This window comes from Anarrhichthys ocellatus, unplaced genomic scaffold (genome assembly GCF_004355925.1).
Source record: "Anarrhichthys ocellatus isolate YVR2014 unplaced genomic scaffold, GSC_Weel_1.0 scaffold3, whole genome shotgun sequence".
In the NCBI taxonomy this organism is placed as follows: domain Eukaryota; kingdom Metazoa; phylum Chordata; class Actinopteri; order Perciformes; family Anarhichadidae; genus Anarrhichthys; species Anarrhichthys ocellatus.
In genome coordinates, this window is record NW_022280033.1 from 8,974,978 (window position 1) to 8,987,063 (window position 12,086).

The 12,086-nt window shown below is 41.4% G+C and overlaps 1 long non-coding RNA gene across 2 annotated transcripts in view; it reads left to right on the top strand.

The window, feature by feature from the left end:
- The window catches only part of LOC116380107 (uncharacterized), a 91,181-nt gene that overhangs the window by 5,559 nt on the left and 73,536 nt on the right, over positions 1 to 12,086 (top strand). For both annotated transcript variants that reach the window (XR_004212505.1, XR_004212504.1), the window contains exon 2: positions 2,359 to 2,502. This is a non-coding gene — a long non-coding RNA (uncharacterized LOC116380107). The remainder of the gene's footprint in view (positions 1 to 2,358; positions 2,503 to 12,086) is intronic.

Sequence of the window (12,086 nt, forward strand, 5' to 3'; positions counted from 1 at the left end):
GGGCAATAAGTAGGGTGACTCAAAACACAGCTAGCTTAGGTTCATCTCAGGAAATAGGTTGGTCTCCCTTGTCTTGGTCTGCGTGTCTCTGTTCAGCAGTCGATAGGTTAACCTGCCCGTGGCATCCATCTTGTGTGGCCTCCCTCGCATTACCATTGATCTGAAGGAAATAAAGAGCACACGTGCTATTATATACAGCCCAGAAAAACACCCTCTCACGGTGATGGAGTGAACAGGCCAAATGTATGAAATATTGCCCCTCCGACATATTCTGTCTTCCTGTCAATAGTGCAGCCTTTGCCCACAACCTGGATCAATAGGGACTTATCTTTTCATGATAACACATAACGATGTTGTCTGTTGTCTTTTTGTGGTATTGGAGTTCTAATTCTATTCCTCCGCCTTTTTAAATCATCCACACTGATATGTATATCTGGGCATGCCTCTATAACGATCTCTCGTTTTTTCCTTTGTTTCAATGCTAAAGAAATAGAATTGGCGCGGGCCTGCTAGTCGGAGACATGGCAGTTACAAATTTACATGTTGGTTTTCTGGACGTTTCTCTGAAGCTTTTGGGGGTCTCTCATGTGTGAGACTGCTCAGCGGAGAGAAGACACCCCTCTGTAAAAACATCTGTTGTGGAAATGGCTGTCAGACTCCCTTTTGTGGGCTCCGTCTCTTCCTTTCGCAGAGATTGTCATTTGTTTTGATCATTTATGTGGGTGAAAGCATAATGACAAAAAAATCTGGAGAATGTACCCAAGCAGTTGAGCAGTCTACAGTTGTGCTGTTTTTTTTTTGTTTTTTTTGTCAAGGAAAGGAAGATTCCTCTCTGATTTAGTGGCTTCGTGGTCGGCACATTGAGGCATGTCATGAAACTATGTTATTTCATGTAAAACTAAACAACAAAACGCTGCGAGTGATATGAGAAAGTGTTGAGAAATGTTTCGCAATTAAACATTTCAGTAAGCATACATTTCCTGTACATTAGTGTACAATGGCAAGCTGCTTAAAGACGATAACTGAAACTACTCCTTAATTATTCATGATGTGGTGATTGTTATCATGTATGGAAGAAGCCACTGGAAAAGAGAAATTGTCATTGTTTCTTTTAGTTCAGAGTGATTTCTTTGTTGAAAAATGCAATTCCTCTTTGCACTAAAACTGCACTCCTTTATTCTGTCTGTTTTTTAGGAGTTGGTTTAATTTAAAACAAAGTAAACGAGTACAATAGCATTTATAGAAAGTGATAAGTGATAATTATAAAACGTTGCTGTCTTGGCTGTTGAAATTTATTGCCAGCAAAAGCTTTGTGTTATGACTTTCTTTCAGAAAGGCCCAGGGTGAGGTGACGCCACTGTTCTCCGCCTACACAGGAAGTGTTTTCAGAGTACCTGTCCAGTAGTGCCACAAGGCACATCACCTCTATGTACACCCAGGTCGGCTGCCATTTGTCTCAGTCGGTCAATATGCTCTTTCAGCTAATTCCCTCTCGCTGCTCAACAGTATTATCCACTTGAAGCATAAAACAAATTCATTCTAAATAATGCATTACTTTGTATATCATTATTAAGATACATTTCAGACAAGCACAGTTTTAATAACAGATTGTATTTCCACGTTTGTATGTTTTTCCGTGTTTTCGAGGCCTTAGACAACAGAAAAATCACTGCTTTGTTGAATGATTAGCGCTAATTAAGGAATTTGTGTAATTGCATTGTGACAGCTTGCTAATCCAGCCAGAGTTGAATCTATCTGGCAGTAACAAGTAAAACATCTAGACATGTAACTTTGACAACGTCTTCTTATATCATTGTTAGAAAACAGTTCTGTGTGGACATACTGTGTTTCCTGTGAGCCCCAAGAGCCTGCTCTGATATGTTTTCACGAGTTTCCAAGCACAGCATCAATTTTCTTCCATGTTAGACATGAGGCTTTTTCTTAGTTTACACGCTGGCTGAAACCAGAATGCCACATGGGTTTACAGTGTGAATCCTGATGTTATATCTTAGAGTAATGTCAATGATGTGTCTTATTGTAGGTACCATATTCTGTTTTTCTTCATAAAAAAATGTAACTAAATAAATGAAATATGTTTTTTATTTAAAATAGTTTTTCATTAATTTGAAAAAAATTGAGCTAATTCTGTATAAAATAATCTAAACATTGTGTATGCGACCTGGTTTAAAAGGTGTAAAAGATATTTACATGTATATGATCCATAACAGCGAGATCCCTGCATGATTTAACAGGACGCCCGTTTGTGATTCTCCTGCAGAACAGGTGAGTGTTTGAGCGGAGTGACACCTCATAAACTAGCTGATAACCTGTTCCTGTGTCTTCTTATCTGTCTTCCAGACAATCCCTGGTCCCTGAGCACGTTGTCGTTTCCCCTCAGGCCCATTATCGGATCCCCTCTGCAGGCTCCAAGCAGCTGCAGTTATTGTGGAAGACTTGACTTTTATAGCCCCATGATGTTTGTGACAACACCAGCGTTTATGAGTGAGTACATTTTGTCTTGTGTGTCTCGTTTCCTTTTTTTTTTTTTTTTGGACTGAGAAGCTTTCCCCTAATTTTCTCTCTTTTTCTCCTCATCAACTAACATCTGATAAATCCTTATTAAATTCCTTAAGAATTTACAACACACCTGACACGTCCGTTTTTTGGTAAACAACTAGAGAAATAGAAACAAATTAAATTCATCAGTGGCTAATATTGCTGTTCTGAAAAGAGTGAATACTATAATAAAAAGAAAAAGGTAAATAAAAGCCGATTGAAGAATTTAATGCTGAATTTAATGTTGAGGTTATTTACAAATATGGTATCATTAATCAGCCATTTTCAATCGTGTTTCAGCACTGATCAGTCCCTCGCACTATCTGTGGGAAACGTGTTATCTCCCTCTGCCATTCATGTACACATTTATTGGATTCCAAGTCTCTGGGATCAATCTTTTGGCCACCAGAGGAGCATAACTAATGGCAACATTAGAATGGCTTTGTGAGAGGGACTGGCCGGATGCGGGTTAACCAAGCAGGAAATAATCTAGGATTTTATATCCTGCATGAATGGCCATAGGATATGCTGAGCATAAATTAATCCCCCCCCACACCCCAAATTTTAGCAGTGAGGTTATCTTTTAACAGTTTCAGAGGGACAGGCGGTTTGTTTGGCTGATTATTTTTTTTCTTGAAGGGGGGTTAGTTTTCTCCCCGCATGCACACATTTGGAATTTCTTGGCAGATAATGACCGTCATCTTAATGCTCAGCCCGGGTCAGACTATCTATTCTGTCTCTGACCGCAGGTCTAGACGGCCTTCCTGTGGAAAGCCTTTTTCCCTTCCTTTTAAAGACCCACTTCTATTTTTCTGTTGTGCCCAAACAAGGATTTTATAAAATGGGTGACATCGCCACACAAGCTGTCTGCCGAATCCCCCTTAATTAAAGTGACGTTTAAAGCCTTCCTCAGACACTAATAAACCCCCTCTCCATTAAGATCCTCCTAATTACTGTGTGCAAAGGAAAGGGGGACACACACAGACAGACAGTGTGGAGGTAAGCCTGCTGGCATTTGGCCCCATAAGCTGAGCGCCACACAAAAGAAAATGTCCCCTGGGTTACCCATCCTACAAGAGAGAGTCCTATTTTTTTTCCAACCTCTCTCCCCCTCTCGTTGTTTTCTTCTTTATGAATGAAAGTATATGACATGTGGGGCTGAGAGTGTCCATTCATGGAGCTGGTGGAATGTGTGAATACGGGGCTTTGAATGAGGCATGAATCACAGCCACCTGATTAGTCATTAAGTAGTCTTTTGACGTTACCATTGTTTAAATGTGCATGGTGGAAGTGAGAGTGCTGTCATCTATGAACACCCGTTCAGTCAAGTGAGGCTGATTAGAAAAGATAGATATTTAGTGAAAGCTGAGAGATGCAGGAAATCAGAAGGCATTAGTTATCAATCATTTCTCCTGGTGAAACGTTGGTAACAGCTGACAAATTAAAAAACATTATTATTTAAAAAAACATAATTCTTACTGTTGTATTTTAGTCCCATGTTAGTCACACACAGCTTTACAGTGGCTTCAATTGATGCGGACAAGAGAATCTCATATTGTTACACGTCACACTGAGCTACAAGTACAAGAGCGTGTGGACAGTCACTACAGCTTCGGTGGCAGAGGCCTGCCCAGAAAGGTTAAACGTGTTTGGTTCATGTCCTGGTCTGCAGATTAATGACATTAACGAAGTTTCCATTAGTCGTGCAACTGGGGGAGACATGGGCGTCCATGCGGAAAGCCACATGACCGAGGCAGAGATAAGAGAAAATGAAATACGTCTTTGTGGAGACAGGAGGGGCCAGGAAGTGCCACTCCAAATTAGCCGCAGGCCCGGTTTGTTGTTACTTCATTAACCCAACAGCCCCGGGAAAAATAAAAGGAGGGGTCACAACCTTAAGCAACGGGGAGGCCTGAAATCTGCAAAGAGAGGCTACTTCTTTGGCTGGATGCAGCTATTGACACAATACAGACGAGTGTTTATTAGGGAAAGTCATAATTTAGAGGAAAGTCCAGTCAATATCACCATTATTACATTTTTAGTTTTTTCCCTCAAACAAGTGTGTTTGCATTAGTACTTAATATTTGACAATTAAGTTATATTTGCTACAGTGTCAATGACCAACAAGTTTCATGAAATTCAACATTTAATGCTACTCAGTTCAGCCTTGTGGCATATAGCGACCCGTTTCTTTACAATGCCCTGACAGGTCGTTGCAAAAGAGATAAAACATCATTCAATCTGTCAGTCTCATCTTTTACTTCTTTTAAAAATGTTAAATATTAAAAATGTACACATTGTAAACATTGTATTTAAGTTAACTTACCTTTTAAATTACACTATCCAATCTGTCTGTGAATACAATGACATCATCTCTCTGATTCAGATCTGACAGCACATGGGTGTAAAAAGTCTTAGTCAGTGAACCAGCTTTTAGTGCATGAATCACTCGAAAACACGTATCCAACGCTAGACAATAGCGTCAATAGCTGTTCTACAAATAAGAATAACATAGGGTAAACCGGGGTCATCTGTATTGTACATTGTGCTGTGTTTGTTGCTCTCTAACATTTGGTGGTGGTGTACTTCAAAACAAAGAGTCGAGTTGTATAATGCCGCCCTTGTTGTTGTAAGGCGAGCTGCGCGGTGGCTCTTTATTTGCAGGCAGTGACTTTATTAGAGTCTATGGTTACAGACCCTTGGAAGGAGGGCTATTGTATTCTCACCCCTTCTCTGGCAAACATGCCTCTGCTGCTCTCTTGCTTTCTACACTCTTCATAACAAACAGGCCCGATGGATTCTGCTGAGTGTCAGTAAACAACTGAAGTTATCGGTATTGCTTTAAGAAATCTTACATATTCATTACTTTAGATCCATACTCAATGTTTATTTCTTAAAAAGTCAACTCATTTCGTACTACCTATTGTCTAATTTTTTCCATCTCTCTCTCTCTCTGACACACACACACACACACACACACACACACACACACACACACACACACACACACACACACATATACCTACTCAGCAACGTGGATCAGCAGCAGCTGACTTGGCTAGAAACTCTGTGTCACAGGTAGACAGAGGCATGGTCCAGCGAGTGTCTACTGAGGCCGCCGACACATGTGCCTGCTTGATTTCACCTGGTAACTGAGCATGTAGTATTTACTTCTCGGCTGAAATGCAATCAGGGACCGGTAGCTGGCAAGGAAGCAATGAGCCTACGATTAGGTGCAGCTTTTTTAGCTTCTCGAAAAGTAAGGAAGAGTTAGAGTTGAAAAACTGGGAAGGCGGAAATGTTTTGTAATAGTTTAGCAACTCACGCAAAACTGTATCAACGTATGTATCACCTTATAATACATATTACATTAATACTAAAGCAGTGGTTATAATAACATTTTAAGCTTACGGTGTAGCTCAAACTATAAAGAAAACGGCTTTGTGCAAGATCATTGAATGTAGAATGAAATGCATTAATATGAGCTGTTTCATTGCTGACCACCAGAGCCTTGTGAATTCCTGGTGGCAGACGTAGTAGTGACACTGCTGAGGTTCCTACGGTAGAGTGCTCCCCTGTGCGCGTATAAACATTAACATCCTCGAGACAAGAGTCACCTCTCTAATCTGGCTGAAGAAGTGTGTGGAGAGGCCCTTTATCCTGCCCTGCTTTAGCCGGTTGCTCACAGAAGAGCCATTTACCTCCACTAATGGAGAGTGAGTCTTTCACCGGGGCCTGTTTGCCTCTCAGCCCTCTGAAAGAAACTTCGCCAGAGAGGAGACATTAAGAAAACCAGTTAATCTGGAGCATTCTGTCTGTGTCTACCCAGGGAGTGGACCGAGCTCCTTGGTGCCTTCTCAAGAGGCTTCTCCTCACAGCAACTATAGAAGTGTTACATCAGCACTTTACTCAGTCGCTCTGATGAAGACAAAGTGGTGAAACAAATGAGTGGTTAGCCTTTTTGGTCATTGTTTAATGTTTATTGGGTTTGAAGGCTTTAAAAATATGTTTCTGATTAAAAAAACAAAAACAAAAAGAACCACACAACATTCACCATTTATTGTGTCCTATCTTAGCACCTTTCAAATTTTGGAAAAGTCAAGTACTGAAGTTGCATGATGACCAAGCAGCTCCGTGAGGCTCTACTTAGGCAAAGTGCTTTAAGTTAAATGCTAACATCATGGTAAATGTTCACATCATGGTAAATGTTCCTAATTTGGAGCGTTAGGATGCTAAAACTTGCTAATTAACGCTAAACAGAAAGTACAGCTAATGCTGAATGTCATGAAATAAGTTTTGCAGTACAAATATAGACCTAATGATGGCGCTGCATGAAAAGTTGAGGGATCATCAGCGTTTGTCCTGAGGGGAACATGAACATGAAAGGCACAAATGTGCCAAATAGGAGTGTCACGATATACTGGTATTGACAATAACCGTGATATTTAGAAATTAAATATTTATATCATGTTAATAATACATGTATGATGATATTGTATTAGTAATCCAGCACCTTTAAAATTATTTTATGGTTTCAGACTCTCTCCCCACCTCCCTACACTTGTATTTTGAGTTTAATTATTTGGCCAAAAAATGTGACAAAACGCACAACAAACAAAGAATTTGACTGAATTATATATGTATATATTTTTAATTTTTTCTCCAATTTTCTATAGATATCGAGATAATATTGTGTCGGGAATTCTTAAAGCCCAATTGTGTGGTGAAAATTTGATATGGGTGTGAATGGGTGAATGACATGTAGTGTAAAAAAGCGATTTAAATGGTTAGAAGACTAGAAAAGTACAAGTCCATTTATCAAAGTTTTGCAAGAACGCACAAAATACAGATGCCGTACTAAACAAAAACAAACGAGGAACAAAACAAATTTGTTCTCTTTTACTTCTGTGGTGTTTAATTCTCACTCTAGCCTATATAGAGAGAGCAAATTATTGATTTTACAGCAGTGGGTAACTCTCTGAATCAGGCAATAAAGACTCACTCTCCCCTAAAAAGAGCTGAGAACACAGTTGTCCCAGAAGGAACAGAAGCCCTACTACAATCACAACCAAGTCACTGTTAACTTACCTTTGTTTGTGAAAGTGGAGGCTTTTAACCCCCAGACACTCCGTCTTTACCTATCGTTTATGGAGCAATTCTACTGTGTCAGGAGTGCTGGAACAAGGTCACCAGTGGCTGCCACCAGAGTGACCTGTTGTTAAAGATGGGACAAATAAACACAGGAAGAACTCTGGAGATTGGGGCTAATCAGGGAGCCACAATGGCAGGTTGCCTGGCAGGTTAGGATGAGCAGGAAAGAAAAGGTGTGCAGGGTGGGTGTTGGAGATCAGATGAGGGAATGGGAAAAGCATTTTAATGAAATTGGGCATTGCAACAAGATGTCAGAAATGCACACACAAATGTGGCCACAGAGGCATGCATGTACAACAAAGACACGCACACTCGCTTGTGTTTCAGTGGGTACGACAGATGCCGTATGGACCGTTGTATTCTCAGCTGTAAAAGAGGGCCCTGAGGGTCTCTGCTGTCTGACAGTACACCAGGGATCAGCTGTGACACAGTGACACCAATCCCCTCATGTCACACACAATGCTGTCCGAACACCACCGTGTCTGTGTGAGGGTGTATAAATGTGCGTTGTGGGGTTTCATCATGTCAAATATACTGCAGCAGATGTATTCATGTCAGTAGTATGACATTGTCTTGTCCACCTTTATGCACCTTCACAGTTCAACGTGTCTGCCACACTGATATCCCTTTTTTTCATTGCTTCAAAATGAGTGTTTTTTTTAAATAAACGCATCAAAAGTACTGGTGGTTGTTTTATAGTTTGCCAGGTTTTATACTGCCTTGTTAGTGTCTGTTCAAACAGAGGGGTAGCTGGGATGTGCTGTGTGTTGTACTGCTCACGTTTGGCCAGCTGAGGCCATGCTTTCCTCAGGGTAAGCAGAGTCTGACTCCAGCCTCAACATATACTGTCACTTTGGCCCACTTCTCTCCTTACAGCTGTATGTATGGGCCATGCGATTGGAAGCATTTCCAATCATCTTACATTCTATACACTTTGGGCAGCAGTGGAAAGTAAAAAAAGTATGTATAATTTCTTGTACCGAGTATCACCAGTGTGTATGTGTCTTTTCTTTTACTCCATTACATTTCACTTGTTTTTTTTTCTCATCTTCATTTATAGTTTCTGTTTTGTAGAATATGTTTTTTCTGCAAAACATATTCTTTACTAGTCTCAGAAAATAAGACTTTGCACAATGCTTCTTGATAGAAAATGTACATGTACTTACTGCAAATATCTTTACACTTGTTTGGAGTGTTTCTATTATTGGATTGTTAATTTGACTTTCTAAGAAATTCTTAGTTTCAATCACCACATTAAATCTTGTGTTTACCAGAGATGTGCTCATAAGTTTCTTGGAAATAAGTCACTCAGCGTTAAAAGAAAAGCATTAAAAAAGGACTAACGACTCAAGAAATCTCAGTCGACTAAATCCAATCCGACCAATTACTCGACTTATCGACTAAGAGGAGGCATCCTGAGATCAGCATTTAAGAATGTTTATCACATGCTGTCCTTTCAAGTACAGAAGTAACTACAACAAAAGGGAAGTTGTGAGTGAATAACCTTTTAAGAGATACCTAAAATTCGGAACAATCTCCACATTTTAACCAGAGCTGTAGAGTTTATTGTTGTTTAACGTTTTAGTTTTAACCTCTAAATGGCCATTTAAGGGTACTGAAATATGTTTGATATTATATTTATATAGGTTGGTCCATGTGCCATGCTGTAGCCGCTTTCCAGGTGCAGACCTTGTCCACTGAAAACCACCATGAGCCTGTCAAATAAGTAAAGCCAGGGAGATGTGTGGCCTGTGAAAGGGATATGCTCACCCTGCAGTTGGCACAGAGACGCTCCTTTGTTTGCTGGCATGTCTCACATACTTTCAGAGCCCAGATAAGCCCCAGCACCATGAAACACTGCTTTATGTTTGGCCCTGCAACGTACCAGAGAGGGCAGAGTGGACTCAGAGGAGAGACCAGTCAGTGAGCAGGTAATATGTCCCCAGTGTCGCACCTTATTAAAGGGACAGATACATATATATGAGCCCTGGTTATGTAGTCCCGCTGAGAAATACTCCAATAACCAAACCAAAGTTTAAATATTCTTCCCTCCAACTCCTACACTGTCACTCATGTTTCCGTTATTTCCTTTCCTCTCTCAGGAGAAGGGGGAAGCGAGCGGGCGGGGGGGTGGGGGGGGGGGGCAGTGTTTGGTGGTGGTGGGTGGGGTTGGAGCGTAGGGAGGTGGGAGCTTGGATGTTTCCTGAAATCGGATTAGCAGCTACTCTACACTTGGATTGCAGGGACTGGGGCTTTAGTTTAGCCCAGCTCAAGACCACCCAATAGGTAAACAGGTACATTACTGTGGAGCAAAAAGGAAAGTGAATGGTGAGGGGATAGAGGATAAAAATACTCATGAGAGATGGATACAGAGTGAGTGAAATAAATACGGGACTAGCTGGCTGACTGGTGAAAGTGGATTCCTTCGTTCGGTTAATCTGAAATTAATTCCAAAAAATGCTCGATGAAGTGGTGGAAATTTACAAACTGCAATGAAACAAACAAAAAAGTAAAAAAAAATGCCAAAACTAACTTTGGAAATTTATTCTAAACTACCAATTTGTAAACTTCCTCTTTTTGAACCAACTCTCTGGACCTTCACAAAAGACCTACATATCTCACCCCCAGCCCTCCCCGCTCACCAAGATATCTAAACCTCACACTGTCATGCTGCTGCCACTGCATCCCACAGAAAACCTCCTGAAAATTAGTTTTTGGCAACCGGCTCGCAAACACACTCTCCTGTCTGCTGCAAGCCACCAAGGCTTTGTTAGGCAGGCCTGCTCTGAGCCCAGAGCCTTCAAGACCCCCATTATGCAGCAGGACTCAGCGGGGCAGAAAGAGCAGGAGTGTTTTCGCCAGTCATGTGGGCATACAGGCATTATACACTCTTCAGTGGCACTGTGGATATTTTGTGAGTCTTACAAACAGAGGGGAGGCCTGCAAAGGCTGCAAGAAGTTTTGATAATTGGGAGTTATATAAGTTCCCAAATCCTCACAGGAGGATTTTAAGTTTTTTCCCCTCCTTTTCCCCTATTGTGTGTTTTGAAAAGCTGTGTGTGAAGGCCCCACTGCGAAGGTGACACGTCCTTTGACAGGAATCATTGTATAAAGGTTAAAGGAATACAGTCAAGTGCTCGGGAAGAAGAGTCTCTAATTGCCTGTTTTGCTGCAGCTTTGCTGAGCAGTGTTTTACAAATTAAATAACAGCTCTTGCGCACTGCAGAGCATTTGTCAGTGTGTGCACGCACCTCACGCATGTGTGTTTGTGTGTCTTTGTTTAGATGTGTCTTTATGTGTGTGTCCACTTTGGCTTATTGTAAAAAAATAAGCTTGTTCGGAGCGTGTGTCAAGATCCACAGATGCGCATATCAGCTGCAGCTGGGCCAAGAAGAGCTGGAGTTTTTACTAATCAGTGATGGACAAACTCAGGGCTCCCTGCATCTCAAACATCACCGCTTCTGTCAGGGGCCCCGAGTGCAGAGCAGGCGGGTTGAGCAGCTCTGATCAGCAGTGTTGTGTTATTTTTTTTCCCACTGAATCACACTGGGGAACATGTGTGTGTGTGTGTGTGTGTTTGAGATGCAGGGATGCATGGTGCTAACCCTCCCCTGAGTAGTAATGCATGAACTGTTAGCAAAAGATTGTTGCTGCTGCTGTTGCCTCCTATGTTAATAAGACGTGGATTGAGGTAGGGAGTGTGGGGGGGGGGTGCACAGATGTAATTCAAGGTTGACATCACAGGATTCATAATGCACTTATTGTGAGGGGTATCCTGCATTTGGCAGACCTTAGGAGAAGTTTCAAAGTCAATACAGAAGACACGCCTGCAGATGATGATTTCACATCAGGCAGCTCGGATAAATGATGAGAAAATCATTTTAGATTAGATATTTCTAATGTTTAATTCTCAGACATGGTGTTTTTGGAATCTAATTATTTTCATATATATTCAATAATATTTTGACACAGAAAGCCCTTGAAGCTCATTACAACCGCCCTGTATTTGTAATCGGTGTGCCTTTTATGCAGCATTTCAAGCTGTCAAGCTGCTCGCTGCCGTGTCACTCAGTTATGTGTTGTAGAGAGAAGAGTTCAGGATTTGTAAATGTATTTATGAATGCATGATTTTGTGAAAGTGTGTATTGGCTCTCTCCTCTTGCTGTCTAACAACTGGTATCCCCAGCTGTGTGTGTGTGTGCGTGTGTGTGTGTGTGTGTGTGTGTGTCTTTGTTTGTGTGCCTGTGTAAAGCTGAGGCTCGCCGGGGCACTGAGGCGAAACTTGGCCCCAGTCAGGCCAGTGCGCAGAGGGCAGAGACCAAAAAGCCTCCAGCCGTGCTCTCTCTCTCTCTCTCTCTCTCTCTCTCTCTCTCTCTCTC